This window comes from Sorex araneus, chromosome X, assembly GCF_027595985.1.
Source record: "Sorex araneus isolate mSorAra2 chromosome X, mSorAra2.pri, whole genome shotgun sequence".
NCBI classification, from domain to species: Eukaryota; Metazoa; Chordata; class Mammalia; order Eulipotyphla; family Soricidae; genus Sorex; species Sorex araneus.
Window position 1 is genome coordinate 26,789,516 of NC_073313.1, and position 12,864 is coordinate 26,802,379.

General features: G+C 39.4%; 1 pseudogene; it reads right to left on the minus strand.

The window, feature by feature from the left end:
• Positions 1–1,533: 1,533 nt before the first annotated feature.
• On the minus strand, positions 1,534–4,259 carry LOC129399717 (ankyrin repeat domain-containing protein 13D-like; annotated as a pseudogene).
• Positions 4,260–12,864: the final 8,605 nt, after the last annotated feature.

Here is a 12,864-nt window from a genome sequence, read left to right on the forward strand (position 1 = left end):
GAAATCTGCTGTTGCTCAAAGCATGTTTTAGAATAAGGTAAGTTTACATTCAAATCCCAGTGTTGTCACTTAAAAATTTGACTTCCAACAGATTATGAAATCTCTAAGTATTTTGTCACATGTGAGGTGAGGATAATGGAATTGTTCAGTGTAAATAAAAGAAAATGTCATGTAGTTATTTGTTTGCTATTAAACAACATTGCAAGAATCACTGGAAGGCACAGACTGTGACCTACTTGTCATTCTTTCATCAGAGAATAATGTCTACTAAAGTACTTAATCTGTCTTATTTGAAGAATGACTAAATTAATGAATCTTAATGAGTCTATTTCTTGTCTTTATAGATGTGCATTTTTAAAGGCAATGGGTATTTCTGTACTGAGAAAAATAATTCTTTGATAGCTACTCAATAAGCATTTAAACTTTCTCATAGCACATAGATCTGAATCATAAACAATGATCAAAACATAAATATTCTGTACCACTAACAAAGATTTTGAATAGAGTGGCACTGCTCATCCATTCACTTGTACCCTAATTAGAAGATCTTGCTTCAAATACAGAGCAAATCCACACTTAATGTTTTATCTAAGTTGCAAATTTGCTTATCTTAATAATACAAAGTATATTGACAGTTCATTTTATTTACATCTGAACATGAACCACTAGGAAAGACCTACAGATTTTCCCAGAATTAATATGCACTGTACCTTAATAAATTAAGCCAACTATACTGGCTAGATCGACATTAACTCTTAATCTAATCCCATCAAGTAATACACAGTTTAACAAATGAAATGTCATTGCAAAGTTTAAGATAAAAATATAGTAATACTGCCCCTACCCTCATCAATCTCCTAATTCCTCAGTCCCTGAGGCAAATACTTGTTAATCTTTCAGCTGTGTAATCCGTCATCTTCGTATTTTAATGTGGTATGTGCATGGCTGCTAAATATTCATCATTATCAAAATTCAAGTCTCAGCAGAAATAGTCTGTCAGTTCTAAATCTTCCCTTCTCTGCTCAAAAACATAAAGACAGAAATCCTACATGTGTGGACACACGTGTACCCCATAAGGGATGCTTAGAGACATTATATTAACCACCCTGAGCTATGGTGAAGCAATCAGCTCTACATGCTCCCATTTCTGTTTTCCTTCTTTGAGACACCCCCATTGTCTTGGCACAAATTAGTGTGAAATAAGGGCTTTGAGTCAATATTTATTAAATCGGAATAGGGCTCATGATGCTCACTCCACACTGGCGTTGCCACCTACCTTTATGGTCAACCCAGAAATTTCCTTTGAGTCTTTTCTCTGTCAGGGATCCCATTTTTCTGAAGGCCATTTCTTCCCTTTTCTGCACTGCCTGCCTTGTGCTGTTTGTAACATCCTTGGACAATTTTTTTTAAGTACATGAGAAGCATACTTTTAAGTTTCTTGATTGTCTGAGTAAAAGTAGCTGTTATCCACCTCTCACATGCTCAGTTTGTTTTATTACTTTTAAAATGTACCTTTTCGGTGTCTTTCTGTTCTTAGGTTCCTGTTGGGAGTCCAAAGCCATTCAGCTCACAGTTCCTTTTGTATGTGGCATCCATTTTCCTTGCAGGAATCCTCTGGGAACTTGTGTCTCCAGGATTCTGAAATTTCATAATGATGCTATTTGGAGGGACTTGAGTTTCACCTGTCGTGCAGCACACTTGATAGAGTCATTCAATCTCGAAGTTTGGGGACTTGAACTATGAGAAATTTTCTTGAAATATTTACCTATTTTCCTCCCAGGTGTTTTCTGCTGCTTTTAGGATGCTTATTATTTAGACATGAGGCTTCCTACAACAGAGTGCCAATTTCTGGTTTTTATTTTGTCTTTTACTCTAGTCAGAATTTTGGCCAAATTTTAGCTTTCAACCCATCTACTGAGATTTTCATTTTCCCCCGCTATGTACTGACAGGCAAAATCCTTTGAGCAGACATAAATGACACCCTTTGTTGAGTAGCGAGTAAGCAGTACAAGAAAATAACTAGCTCTAAGTTTGTTAGCTAAGTGACTGTAAGGACAAAAAATAAACTCAGAATAAGTGACTTCAGGAAGTGACCACAACCCTAGAGCTTTGCTATTTTCCTAAGATTTTCTTAGGAAAACGTTGGTGGCAGAATTCTTAGGTCTTTCCACTGAAGTTGATTAATTCCTGAAGGACACTCTCAGTCTGCTGGCTGGATAGTAACCCTGTCACTAAGATCAGTTAGGAGAAAGTTTGGTGATCTAATTATTCTGGAAATCAATTACTATGGATCCCCCTTCTTTACATATTTATTCTTTTTCTCTTTTTTTTTTCTAATTTTCTCATCTCATGGCCACAGATATATCTCATGAAAAGATCCTTATTGTTTTAATATTGTTACCAGGGAGCTGGAAAAATAGTACAGTGGGTTGGATGCTTGCCTTGCATGTGGCCAACCAAAGTTCGATTCCTGGCATCCCATATGGTCACTTGAACTTGCCAGGAGTAATCCCTGAGTATCGCCATGTGTGGCCCCCAAACAAAAAATAAATAATTTTAAATTAAAAAATATTGTAACAATCATATCCATCCAGTGAAATTATGCCTCTTAACACAGGTATTATAACATTATATTAGAGATGTTTATTAGCAGAACTCATACACATTTCATTGTTTTTCACGGATGGTCTCTTTGTTTCCATCCTGATATCCACTGTACACTAGTCATGGCTTCCAGACCCTGCTTTCCACTGCAGTTTATAAAAAAGTAAGTGACACAAGTAAGTGGGTGCACCAGGTGATCCTGCTGGGAGCTGCTGCTCAGTGCGCAGTGCTCCACAAGATACAACCTCAGGATTCGCTGAAAGCCCTCCTATTTCTGCTGTCCTACCACTTCTCGCTTCTCCTCCTCCCAAGAAGACATATTTAGGGTCAGGCAAAGCTCACCGGGTGGGGGCTATTTTCTGTGAGGACTCCTGGGCTCTGTGGACATTCACAGGCTTTCTTGGTGGGCTAGCTCCAGCCTCAGAGGCGCCTCATAACCTGTGGCCTGGGGTGCAGAGTTGGTTTCAAGGCCTCCCAGACGGTCTGCTTCATGGCCTCTGTGCCCGCTCCGCTCGTCCTTGTCCCATTAAGCATCCCACTAAGCACTCCCCACACACTGTCCCCCTGGCGCTATTCAAACAGGGTGGGGTCCACCTCACAAGGGCTTCCCCAACCCTCCAGACTGTGGGTGCAGAGCCAGAGGCCAGCATGTACTTAGAGCTTGCAGCTCGTGGCAGCCACACGGGTTGCTAGTGATGTGGGCATTGAGCATGTGGTAAAGGGGACTCTCAGCCTTGACTGGGAAGCCAGGCTGTCACTGTCACTGTCATCCCATTGCTCAAGCGGGCACCAGTAATATCTCCATGGTAAGACTTGTTGCTGTTCTTGGCATATCCAATACGCCACGGGTAGCTTGTCAGCTCTGCCGTGTGGGCGAGATACTCTCGGTAGCTGCCGGGCTCTCTGAGAGGGGCGGAGGAATCAAACCCGGGTCAGCCGTGTGCGAGGCAAATGCCCTACCCGCTGTGCTATTGGAAGCCAGGCTAGAAGACAAAATGATGAAGTCACACGGTTTGGCAAAGTGAGCCTTGCTGATGGCCATCAGGTCAATGACAGGCATCACTGGTCCTCCAGGGAGAGCGGATCCTCTTCACTCAGCCACAACATGGTCTCGGACCTCCGCACTTTGCCAGACATCTTGGTGGGGCATCTGGTGTTGCTGAAGGTAGGGTGGAAGTATTCATCTGGGAAATGGTCGAGGATTTGGGGGTACCGGCTGTCCCCCCAGTAAGGAAGGGCTGCAGCTGAGTCATACCCCCTTCACTACTTGACTTGTCTGGGTCCGAAAGGTGTTCCACACGCATGCATGTTACCAGCTCCACACTGGCGGCCCTGGAGCAGCTAAGTGTTCCTCTCTTCTCCAACTTACAGCCCCGATATCACATTCATTCCTCTTGCGGGCCACACGCTGGTTGTCCAGGTTGGTGGAGCTGACGGGCAATGGGAGGCAACTGGCCATGTGCGCCTTGCTGTGCCTCGTGGCAAGCAGCCGAATCTCGGCCTGGTGCAGCGCCAGTGCCTGCACCTCTGTGTGCAGCCCCGGCTGGTGTGGTCCACCTTCAGCACCAGGGGCCCTCCTCCTGGCCCTTGAAGGAGACGCACCCAAAGCCCGGGAGACTGGTGTCCACATGCAGGCACTCACCGAGCTTCCACATCTGGTAGCCCCCATCCCTCCCATCCCTCGGGCAACCAGCTGGTGAATTTCCTGTAGAAATCAGGAGCCTAGTGGAGTTTGGTGAGCAGCCCTGGGATGCTGACCAGCCTCTACCTGGCCCGTGGGTACTGGAACACCTTCATCTCAACCATCTCAGGGTCACCAGTGCTGACCACCTCTGAAAAGAATGCCCAGTCCTAGCAGCTCTCCTTGCCCATGTTGGCATTGTGCCAAAGGAGGATGCGCACCAACTCCAGGTTCCCCAGGAACACGACCAGCTCCAGGGAGGTGTGGCTCCAGGGGTCCTTCTGTTTAATGCCCTATTTGCGACAGGGCACTGCAGCATCAAGTTCATGGTGCCTGTTCACCCAGATGAGCCGGTGCAACCGGAAGGGGCAGTGGGGGCATCCTTTGGCTTCTGGTTTGCCAGAGCCCCCTGACCTGGTAACCAAGCTGTCCCCCATAGCCCAGAGGCTCCCACGGCCTTCACAAACATTTTCACTGCTGATTTTTTAGGTTAGAAAAAGTGAAGTTAATAGAAAAGCCACCTAAATGCTTTTCCTCCTATACATCTTCTTTCTTTGTTTCAAATTTAATGTACTTTTAAAGTTTTCAAATATTTATTGATATTTTGGAGAGATGGTTAAAATAACATTAACTTTCATGGTATCAATGGACATACTGAACTTTCACAACCACCAAATTGCCCAAACCCCCCACTGCTGTCTTCCAATACTTTTTGTTTGCCTCTTCGACTTCTACCCCATCTCTCCCCCATCACTACTTGGTCACCTCAGTCTTGTAATTCAAGGCCAAGGATTTACCATCAGTTGATATTGTCAATTTCCTTATTTTATTTCTTCATGTACCATATATGAGTGAGCTAATCTATTATTTGTCCTCCTGTCTTATTTCACTTAACATGATACCTTTATTTCCACCCAAGTTTCAGCCAATTGCAGTATCTCGTCTTTTTTTAAATAGCTGGTTCTATGCTTCTTCTAAGGGAACTCCTTAGTGACCCTTAAAAATGTCTGCCACCCAAGGACAGTAGATAAAAGGGCCAGGAGGACTGACCCATAGCTGGAAGGCTGCTTCATGAGCAGAGGGGAGAAGGCAGATGGAATAGAGAAGGGATCACTAAGAAAATGATGGCTGGAGGAATCAGTAGGGATGGGACATGTGTGCCAAATGTAGATAACGTACCAACCATGATGACCTCTCAGTGTCTGTGTTGCAAGCCATAATGCCCCAAAGTAGAGAGAGAGAATATGGGGAATATTGTCTGCCATGGAGGCAGGGGGAGGGTGGAAAAGGGGGGGTATACCCAGGATATTGGTGGTGGGGAATGTGCACTGGTGGAGGGATGGGTGTTTGATCATTGTGTGATTGTAACCCAAACATGAAAACTTGTAACTATCTCACAATGATTCAATAAAATTTTTTAAAAATGTCTGCCAAGGGGCCAGAGAGGTAGTACATGAGGTAAGGTGCTTACCTTGCATGTAGTTAACCCTGGTTTATTCCTCGGTGCTAGATATGGTTCCCCCACTTCCTCAACGACTGCCAAAATATCACTCTTGACTACAGAGCCAAGAACAGAACCTTTATACTACCAGGAAAGATTGTCCAGTTTATTTTGTCAACTTCAGGAGAGCAAAGTATACAAATTCCCAACTTCAAGTACAAGCTACCTAAAATAGGTTTTTCTTATGAGTAAGACTCTTTTGAAAACACTCAGCATGGAATCCTGATATGTCTAATTTTTGGATTTACTATAGTCACATTTTGATGATTTATAAAGAGAATGCTAGAGAGTGGAGAAGAGGGAGAGAGGGAGAAAGAGATGGTGGGAAGGTGAGACAAGACAGAGATCACTTAACTCTTCAATTCTGTGCTACTGTGAAGACAGTTTTACCCAAGTTTCTGTGGGTATTGCTGGCATTTCTGTGAACACAGAAAAATAAATGGCCAGATTTGATTCCAAAGAAATTGTCGTTAAATGAGACTGATACCTTAATAATGTTGAAGATGTAATTATACTTTAATTTGGAATTGAATTTCAATTAGCCCTTCTGTAAAGAAGAAACTGTTGTTATTATTATCAAGCAATATTACAACCTCAAAAATCTCATTTGTATTTGTTTTCAAATCAATAAAATGTAGTTTTAGCTTATCACACCTTAATATTAGAAATCTGTTTTGAGATTAACTAGAAACAAATGAAACTGGATAGTCACCTGGATAGTATTAAATGAGTATGTATTCATGTTTAACCCTAAAATAATTCAAATTAAAGTACATTTAGCATGCAAATATTTTAAGCTTCATTTATTAACTTATATGCTTATCATACATACCCAGATGCATAGTTTGAAGTCATCTTGTCAGAAATAGCAATTAACATTCAATACTAAATCAAAGAATAACTGAATGATTATAAGTTGACATAAATAAGGGATTAATATCCAGGATATACAAGACACCTGTAGAATTGTATAAGGGAAAAACCTCCAACCCAATCAAAAAATGGGGAGAAGAAATGAACAAAAGTTTCCTCAAAAAAGAAATACAAATGGCCCAAAGGCACATGAAAAAATGCTCCACATCCCTAGTCATCAGGGGTATGCAAATCAAAACAACAATGAGATATCATCTCACACCACGGAGACTGGCACACATTCAAAAGAACAAAAGCAACCAGTGCTGGCACGGATGTGGGGGAAAAAGGGACGGTCCTTCACTGTTGGTGGGAATGCTGACTGGTCCAGCCTTTCTGGAAAATAATATGGACAGTCCTTCAAAAGCTAGAAATTGAGCTTCCATATGACCCCGCAATACCACTTCTGGTAATATATCCTGAGGATGCAAAAGAGCACAGTAGAAATGAAATCTTTACCTGTATATGTATTGCAGCACTGGTCACACTAGCCAAAATATGGTAACAACCCAAGTGCCCTAAAACAGATGACTGGTTAAAGAAACTTTGGTACATCTACACAATGGAACACTATGCAGCTGTTAGGAGAGATGAAGTCATGAAATTTGCTTATAAATGGATAAACATGGAGAGTATCATGCTAAGTGAAATGAGTCAGAAAGAGAGGGACAGACATACAGGGACTGCACTCATTTGTGGAGTGTAGGGTAACATCACATGAGGCTGACACCCAAGGACAGTAGATACGAGGGCCAGGGGGATTTCCCCATAGCTGTAAGCCTGCTTCATGAGCAGAGGGGAGAAGGCAGATGGGATAGAGAAGGGATCACTAAGAAAATGATGGCTGGAGGAACCAGTTGGGATGGGAGATGCATGCTGAAAGTAGATAATGGACCAAGCATGATGACCTCTCAGTGTCTGTGTTGTAAGCCATAATGCCCAAAAGTAGAGAGAGAGTATGGGGAATATTGTCTGCCATGGAGGCAGGGGGAAGGTGGGAAAGGGGGAGGGCATACCCGGTATATTGGTGGTGGGGAATGTGCACTGGTGGAGGGATGAGTGTTTGATCATTGTGAGATTGTAACCCAAACATGAAAGCTTGTAACTATCTCACAGTGATTCAATAAAATTTAAAAATTTTTTAAAAAGTTGACATAAAATTCCTAATCTCTTATTTATATGGCACATAAGTATTTCAATATAAGAATGGATATTATTAACTTTTAGCATGTGAACTTGCTAAGAAATTTGGGCTGAAACAATAGCACAGTGGGTAGGGTGTTTGCCTTGCACTCGGCCTACCCGGGTTCAATTCCCAGCATGCCGCATGGTTCCCTGAGCACCGCCAGGAGTAATTCATGAGTGTAGAATCAGGAGTAATGCCTGTGCATTGCTGAGTGTAACCTCAAAAGCAAAAAAACAACAAAGAAATTTATGTATATAAGAGCCAGAGAGATAGTATTGCAGGTAGGGCATTTGCCTTGTATAAGACTGACCAAGGTTTAATTGCCATCACCATACATGATATCTCGAACCTACGAGGACTGTCATCTCTGAGCACAGAGCCAGGATAAATCTCTGGGCACTACCAGGCATAGCCCCCAAACCAACCAAAATTTAATTTCTTTGGAAATTAAATTTATTTAATTAGAAAAAAAATATTTCCTAGGAATAAAAAAATAAAAACAGTACTTTTCTTTCCTAGCCCACAAATTGATCCTCTCCACTGTTTCCCCTTACAATCCAACTAACGGTCATGCTAAACCAAGCGGACTGTCTCCTGCTGTTATACTGATTTCAAAGGATACACCATCATTTGGCAGAATCATTCTTACCATCGAGCGAATTCAATTATAATTTTAAAAGCACAGCGCTTCTCCCAGACCATTTGTTTCCTAATGTTTCATACCTTCTTCTTTCCTTCCTTTCCTTTCTTTCTTGGTGATGGTGGTGATGGTGGTTACATGTCTGGACAGTTGGGATAGACTTATAATATTCTACAGACATGACTTAGTGGCACTGAGTTCTTGGTTCCTGCTCAAGTTTCCACGGATGCATCAATAACAAAGATTATTGATTACAACAGTGAATGGAAGTGTCTTATACTCTGGAACTGGAAAAAAATGACTTTGAGCAAGACAGCTATCTACTTCTTAGAGACTGCCCTGATTAATCCCTGTCAACATCTATAGATTTCACCTTCAATTTTCCTAGGCTATTTGGTACTAAGTCTTAAGCAGACAGAGGATAGAATGGAGAAACTGACATTGTTTTAAGTCAGGGTGATTTAGTTTGTATCAATTAGACTATAGGAATAAAAAGAGGTGGGGATACAAATGTCAGGAGACACGGAGAATATATTTTTAATGCCACCACATTAGCATACATCTCAATAGTTTAATTTCAGAATTGCACAAAATGTTACATAAAATTATGCTATTAATATAGCCGTCTATAAATTAGGAGGTTGGCTTAAGGATTTTTAGCAAAAGGTATTAGATATATTCATGAAAATAGATTTCATTATATGTTGCATAAAAATTCCTTTTTGGATATAATAATATATATTTCACTTGTTTCTTTCATTGTCACCATCTTTAATTTTAGAAATTACATATTTGGTTCCAGTAGTTAAATTTGCTTCTCTTCAGTAAATAAAATCCACTGCTGACTTTGTTGAAGCAACAGCTTACTTGATATTAGTATATCTATAAACATCACTAGAAAACTATCTTATCCCTTTCTCTGGGTTAAACTCTCTCTCGGTTCACTCAAGGGAGCAACTTAAATGACTTTCCATTCACGAGTATGGAAAAAGCTATAGTTATGAGCTCCGATTTTTACCAGAGAATTTCAGCCTACCTGCAGCTACACGGATTCCTCTTATTTTCTGTTTTGGCACCACATCTGGCTCTGTTCAGGATTTATTACTGGCTCTTTCCTTGGGAACTGGTTCTAGTGATGCTCAGGGTACCATACATGTTGCTGGGGATCAAAATTGGTGTTGGGCCTGCAGCATGCAAAGCAAACACATTATCTTTCTAGCCTTTACATTCATTATTATAAAGGGAATGTGGGCTGTACCTCAGTGAGGTAGTAAGTGTAACTGTGCTCCCAGAATCTGTTAACTATGTTTCATTTATAACTGTACAAAGTTGATCCAAAGCACACAACATTCACATAAACTTGCTTAAAGCAGCATTTCCTAAATATCCTTGACCAAAGAGTTTTCTTTTGTGAGAAGCATAGTTTTGGATTCCTTAAATTTAAGAATTGGCAGAAGAAAAATGAGTCAGCAAAATAGGGTGAAAAATAGACAGGGACTTGAAAGTAGTCACTGAAAATAGGAAAATGATGGGAGAAGACATTTCATTAGAGGACATTTCCAGTGACCAAAATTTCATCTTTACTTTTCCTTAATATCTGAAATGCTAACATTGTTCCTATTCCTGACACACCAAAAGGAAAATAAGAACAGGTGCACTATCCATCAATACTGCATATTTCATCATTAATTTAAAAAATTCTCATTGGCAATAAGTGGTCCCATTTGTGTCCACAAGCAAAGCAAATCTGAGAAGTGGATATGTCTGAATTTCAGTCTGATTCATTCTTGGAAGAAGAAAGGAATAGCATAAGAAACTGAGTTGCCTTCATAATCCAACAATAAACTTTATTGTAATATTATATACCATTCATTACTAATTCTCACTTCAGATATTTTATACATGATGCATCACTTAGTCCTCAAAATAACTACATGAAGCAATTATTTGAGCTGTTTTATAATGTAGGAAATTATTTAGCAGAGCAATAAAGTTGGTGAGGAAGAAAGACCCATTCAAACAAAGGTCAACTAGCACCATAATGCACATGTTATAGTCTACATATTATGTCTTACTGCACCAAGGATTTTCATAAACTTTTTCATAATATAACAAGTAGAGTTGATAAGAAAAATTCTGGGGAATAGAAAGTTAACACAAGGGTTAAAATAAAACAACAACAACAACAAAATTCCTGTGGTGTGTGTGTGTGTGCGTGCAAGTGTGTGTGTGCAAGTTTGTGTGCAAATGTGTGTGCAAGTGTGTACGTGTTCTCAAAACATTTTGTTTAAAGGATGAGCCATTTAGCATTTTGTACAGTTCTTTCCACTCTTGTATGGCCCCTAGTCAGTACTGCAAATCAAGATCCACCACTCTTTCTACCCCAGGGTCTTTCTGTCTTTGAATGCCTTTTGAACTAGTTTAGGTAATTCATATATAAATTCCTTTTTGAAATTATTCATGTACTCTCACTCCATGATGAAACAGAATTAAACACTCAACAACAGGTACCTAAAATATATTTGTATATTCATATATAAATATGAGCATATATAAATATATAAAGGGCACATATATCTATATGCTCTGTAGCTCAATGCATTGTGGATGCAGACAAAACAAAAATAAAAAGAGATGAAACATTTGCACATCTTTTAAAAATTTTCTTATTGCAGCCATATCTGAAATCAGGAACATAAAACCATCAACAAAACAATGTTTCCTATATCCCTGTCCCCTTTCTATGCTCAAGAACAGGATTGACATTCACCCATCTAATATTCCTTTCCAAGTTGAAAGTAACTAATAATGGGTGTGATATAACAATTGCTCAGAACTTTTTCCTTATCTTCCCACCTCTCTTTTATTTCTTTTATTTCCTTTATTTTGTTCTCACATGCCTTGCCCTGTGAGACAAGCTGCAACAAAAATGATTTAAATAAAAGTATATCTTTGAACTCATCTTCTAATATTTTTCCTTTTAGAATCAGCACTTCTTTCCATTCATTCACAGAATGTTATTTTACCAATACTAATCCCATTGAGACCAATGAGATTAAGTTTTCATCTTGGCTCTGTCAATAACTTGCTATCATCTTGAGAAAGTGGTTTTATAACCCTGGGCCTCTAGCTTTGTACCTCTCCAATTGCATTGTCAATGCCATCTTAGAAATCTTGGGAGAGTTAAGAACAATTATAATGTGGTTGTCAATAGACTCTAAATGAACAATGGAAACTGTCATACATACAGACCACTTTTGTTTTAATATATTAAATACCAATTTAATATATTAAATTGTTTTAATATATTGTATTGAATATAATGAGTCAATAAAATAAGTTATTTCTCTTTGTTTGCTTTTTAGGCTTTATCCAATGGCGCTCAGGATTCAATCCTAGCTCTGAGCTCAGGGATCACTCCTGGTGGTGCTCAGCAGACCATATGGGGTACTATGGATCAAACCTGGGTTGTCTATATGCAAGACTAATCCATACCTCCTGTAAGATCTCTCCAGTTCAAATATGTATTTCTAAAATCACTATTTAAACCAAGTGCCAGTGTTTAATTATGGTAAAACTTACTTTTAAAAAAATACTCTTTATATTTCTTTTTGGATCACACCTGGCAATTCTTAGGGGTTACTCCTGGCTCTGCACTCAGGAATCACAACTGGCGGTACTTGAGGGACCATATGGGATGCTGGGGATTGAACCCAGGTTGGCTGCATGCAAAGCAAATCCCCTACCCATTGTTCTATTGCTCTGGCCCTTAAAACTTACTTTACGCACAAATTTAATACTGAGGTTTTAACAAATATAACCTGAATTAATAAAAATTGCCTCTATGATATAAATTTATGTTTAAGATATTTTTATCAATGTTTTAAGTTAATGAGTTCCCAATACTTTATATAATGACTCAGATATAAGGTTATTATCTGTTAATTTAAATACCCTAAACAAATCTTCAAGTAAATTGAATCTTTTCATTTTATATTATTCCAATATTTTTAACTATGTTTGTTTGTAATGACTCACAATGGCCAAAATAAAATATGTGTGATTTTTATGCATCTGCATAGATATCTTCATTTTAAGCTGATTGTGACATTAAATGGGGTTTTCCCCTCATAATTTTGCTCTTTTGTAGTTTTACTTTTATTATATCTAAATATCTATACTTCAATTTTCATTGTTTCAATTTAATATTCTATTCAGTATTTTTAATATCATGCAAGAGAAAAGCCATAAATAGTAGATAAATTAATCCACAAACTTGTCTCTGTGAGGAATCCTGCAATGGATTTTTCTAAACTAGATTACATATATGTGTATTTACT